This window comes from Ursus maritimus, unplaced genomic scaffold (genome assembly GCF_017311325.1).
Source record: "Ursus maritimus isolate PB19 unplaced genomic scaffold, ASM1731132v1 scaffold_10, whole genome shotgun sequence".
Classification (NCBI taxonomy): Eukaryota; Metazoa; Chordata; class Mammalia; order Carnivora; family Ursidae; genus Ursus; species Ursus maritimus.
Genome location: NW_024423344.1, coordinates 57,451,670 through 57,456,738, shown reverse-complemented (window position 1 = coordinate 57,456,738; position 5,069 = coordinate 57,451,670). Strand labels below are relative to the sequence as shown.

Genomic DNA, 5,069 nt, shown 5'->3' with positions numbered 1-5,069 from the left:
ACACACACACACACACACACACACACACACACACACACAGGGTCTGGCCCAACACTGAAAAAGCCCATTTCAAAACTCATTTAGCTCCTTTATGTTTTCTATATATCTTACCTATTCCTTTAGAAAACTTCTTTCTCAGAGAACTCATGTATCAGGAATTATTCTATTCCCTATTTCTTGAGCCCAACACATTCATTCTACCTTAACATTATTTCTCAAATCTGTCTATGCATTTATGTCATCATTTTCCCTACACTGTTGTAACTAGTGGCTAGATGTGTGTATATTCCCAAAAACTGGATCTCTATCCCAGGTTTACAAAATTCCTGCACTCTACTTCTCTTTTCTTTATTGTTTGAGTATTTATATCTGATACTTATTATATTTTTTCCAGGTAAAAATCGTGCTTTCCTTTTAATTGACTACTTAATCCACATCATTTCTTCTCTTGGCTGTTACTTTGGTAACGACTAAGTCCCCACCTTTCATGAACATTGCATCTGACACAGACAGAGCCAGTGTGAACACAAGCCCCAAACCTGGGCATTTGGAATCACAAGAACAGCAAAACCAGCCTTTCTCTTCACTCAGAAAGGGACTGTGACTCTGAGGGTCCAAAGCTCCAACTTCCAAAACAGAAAACCTGAAGTTCAATGTGAAAATGGAAACTAAAATGTATCGGAAATGAAAATATAGTATCTCCTCATGTACTCAAGGTCAAGAATGTTCTTAAGAAAGAAGTATCTGATCATTTACCTGCCTCCTGTATTAGGAATGGCCCCACTCCAGCATTTTTAAAGGAAGAGGTTTCTGCTTCTATTTCATTTCCCAAAGGGGTATAAAATCTACTAAAAGGGATATAATCCATCAAATTAAATCAGCTCATTCACAAGACACTCCCAGATAATGATTTTGTTGCTGAGCACAGTCAGCATATTATTTTAAAGTTCAGAGTAATCTGAGAAGAGAATTCAAGACTGACAGCTATAGGTTTATGTAAGAAACACATATATTTTTTTTCAGTGAATATGTCAAAGGACCAAGACCCCTGATGATCAAAATAAGTTATTTTGTACATTACGGTGCAAGGAACAATAGGGGAAAGAGACTTTATCAGAGAATGACCAAAAGGCATTTTGCAAAAGGTTTATATCACTCTGAAGCAGGACTGGAGCCCAACGCCTAGTGGTCATTAGCTTGACCCCTGCTCTTCTTTGGTTGCAGGGGCCTCAGTGGTAGCTTTCTGCTCTAAATGTTCTGCTGGCTTCTCCTCCTCTTCCTTCTTCTGAGGATACTGGCCATTCCCCACAGGGGCCACTCCCACGGGCAGTTCCAGTTAATGTCTCCAATCGGCAAGATCAATCCGTGCTCGTTAGGATTCTTGGGATCATCATGCACCAGCTCTGGACTGCTTGGAGTTTCACGGCCATCATAGGTTCCAGACAGGATTCACTCTTTCCCTTCCTGCGGGCAGTAGGCCATGGCTGCAGCCCAGGACTCAAACCTCAAAGCTACAGTGCTGCTGGCGTTACAGGGGGCGGCGGGCTCCTGTGATGACCTCTCTCCTCAGGTAGGGCTGGCAGCTGGGAGACCCACGTGCACCCACCCCCAACAGGCCTGCCCACCGCGTGCCTGCCTCCGCCTGATATTTACTATTATTTTAACAGCTTAACTTGGCTCACATATTTTTATTTTTTTCTGTCCAAATAACTTTCACTTTTCCTATACCACTGGAGTATTTTCAGGATTTTTTGAGTCATAACTTGCACTATGTCATTAACCTGTGTGATCTTGATGATATCCACCTTATGTTTTTAGTATGAATAGCATCAATAAAATATTTTAAAACTTACAGTGATTACCATTTTAATGAGCCTATACATGTTTTTTGATACATTTCCTAAATAATGTGTCATAATGAAGCAAGAAAATGTGTTTTTTTTTTCCTTTTTTCACAAATTAGTGAGGACAGGCTCAAAGATATTAAAGTAATATAATTCACTATGTCCAAGTTTATATACATAGTAAGTGGTGAACTCACACTCTGGTCCATTACTTACAGCCCATACTCTTTTTACATCTTTATATTGCTTATGAAAAAACTTTAGAAAAGGTCATAAAATGCAAAAAAAAAAAAGTTTTGCTTGCTGTTATTCAACAAAATTATTTTGATTTCTGCCAATGTCTTTTCTAACACACATTATGACTTTATGTAATTTATTTATTTGCATACCTGCACCTGTCTTGATTGTGAGCAAACTCAGGCCATTAGATGACCTATCCAATTTAGGAATTAAAAAAATTACTGAAATTACATCATGACATTGTACATTTCCTCTGTATCCCATTCTGGTGGCTTTTATTCTCAGCTTTATTGAGATATAACTGACACATAATCCTGTGTAATTTAAGGTAATTTGATGCACATATATATTGAGAAAGGATTACCAAAATAATGTTAGTTAACACATCCATCACCTCACATAATGACCTGTGTGTGTGTGAGTGATGAGAACATTTAAAATCTTAAGTATTTTAGATTTTAAGTATTAAGTATACATAAGTATCTAAGATTTTAAGTATATATTATTAACAATAGTCACCATGTTGTACATTAAGTCCCTAGAACTTATTCATCTTATAAAGGTTAGTTTGTACTCTGACCATTATCTCCTGATTTTTCCCAACCCCCCCCAGCCCTGGCAATCACCAATCTACTCTTTCTAGGAGTTTGGTTTTCAGGATTCACGTATCAGTGAGATCATGCAGTATTTGTGTTTCTCAGATGTATTTTGCTGGTAATGCCCTCAACATCCATCCATCCATGTTGCTGCAAATGGCAGGATTTTCTTCTTCTTTCTTTTTTAAAGATTTATTTATTTTTATTTGAGAGAGAGAGCCTGGGGTGGGGAGGGGCAGAGGGAGATGGAGAGAGAAATTGAAGCAGATTCTGCACAGAGCCCAATGGGGGGCTCGATCTCAGGACTCTGAGATCAGGACCTGAGTCAAAGCCAGGATTTTCTTCTTTTTATGGATGAATAATTTTTTGAGGAATCTCTACATTATTTTCCACATTGGCTGTCCAAATTTGCATTCCGACCTACAATGGTTCCCTTTTCTCCAACCTCCCTAACACCTGTTATCTTTTGTCTTTTTAATAACAGCCATCTAACAGGTGTAAGGTGATAGCTCACTGTGGTTTTGAGTCATCTTTTCCTGATGATTAGTGATGTTAAGCACTATTTTCATGTACCTATTGGCTATTTGTACGTTTTCTTTGGAAAAATATCTGTTCAGGTCCTCTGCTGGCACTACATTTTGAATAATGCCACAACCAAAACTAATTATCTGAAGATCTATCAGTGAATGAAAAGTCACTTTCTCACTTATCCTATATGTGCTTACACTTAAAATTAGGCGGTGATGTTTCTGGTATTTACAAAAAAACAATCTGAACTCTTCAATTTACTAAAATACATTAAATTCAACACAATTTTTCCTCTAGTATTTACACTAGTATATTGGGTGGTCTGCCTGTGCATTTTGTGGTTCATGCATCTACTTAGTGAACTATTTACTCAAACCCACAACACTGGCTCTCTGGGAACAGTTTTTTGTTTTTGTTTTTTTTCCAGATGAATTAATGTTTTAAAACAAAACACTATTTTGACTTGAGAGAAAGCCTGGATAAGAATATTTTGATTTAATTTTTATCATATGGATAGTAGAAATTCTTTCTTGGTTCTGAAATTTCATAGCTTATGTATCTGAATGTCTAGGATTCATGAGTTGATCTTTTACTTGGTGTCATAGAAAATGGTGCAAAAGACAGTGCTTCTCAACTGCTACTTTAAACAAAAAATTCCTAGACATATAACTAACTTTCTAACTAACTTGGAATCAGAAATAGAAAAAGAGTGTTTTCCATATATACCATTGTATCATTTCCAAAACAAGAACAAAAAATTATATTTAATTGAAGTAATTTTACAATTACTTACTAAATACTGGATGTATGCTATGCCAACTATGGTATTAGGTATACAAATTCCAATGGATACAATTTGTATTTTCAAGTAGCTCTAGTTCTTTCAAGGGACATAGACATGTAAACAATTAATTGTAAAGCAATCCAAGAGTGTCTTTGTTAATTATATTAACAAAGTTTAATGAAAGCCTAAGGGAATTTGTCACTTGGTCATACATAATTTATTGAGTAACGTGAACAATCTATTTTTTTTTCATTTTCCACAAATTGAATTATATGACTCTTAACCTGACCCAAAGTACTGAGACTTAAAATACATGTAAAGAACACGTACATTTATTACTTTCATTATCCATTGCCAGGGTTATTTTATAATGTGAATCATTTCAAATATAGGAAACATTTGCATATCCAGTTTGTTTTCTATTCATTCTATCAGATGGAATGGTCTCTGAGTACTCAGGTTAATTAACTAATCACTGCATTGTCAAGCCTCTATTATGCTCTCTGCTGTAATCCTACCACTGACTTGTACTGGGTTGAGATTTATCTTAGGAACTGAGAGCCAAGGCTGGAACACTCTGAACAGAACGTTCTATTTCTGTGTAAGATGATAGATGTTGCTCTTGCCCAGAATGACAATACTTTGCCCTGCTCCCAATCTGTAAATTGTTCCACTTGCTTGGCATAATAAATATACTGATGTATTTAATTCTTTCTACCAGGGCCATGCTGTTCAATTCCTCTCCACTAGCCAAATATACCAGAAGTCATAAATTTATCATCAATAGGGAGACTAAATGTGATCTCTTTCATATGTAAAAGTAGTGCTACTATCCTGCTGTTAGTGTTTTTGAGTTACTGTATTTTCAAAATTCAAGATTAGAAAAAGATTTGTTGTGATCTTTTCACTTTTAACAACTACTCTGTCGAAGTCCAGAAAAGATCCTGACAAAATTACTGTCTACAATCACAGGTACGACCTGTGGAAATGATTTCATATTTATATAACTACCACCTCTTTTCAAAATGAACTTTCATTTCTTTGAATCCCTTTCATATATTGCAAATGAAAAAAAAG

At 36.0% G+C, this 5,069-nt stretch overlaps 1 pseudogene; it reads right to left on the bottom strand.

Moving 5' to 3' along the window:
- Positions 1-1,192: 1,192 nt before the first annotated feature.
- Positions 1,193-1,482, bottom strand: LOC121100266 (annotated as a pseudogene).
- Positions 1,483-5,069: the final 3,587 nt, after the last annotated feature.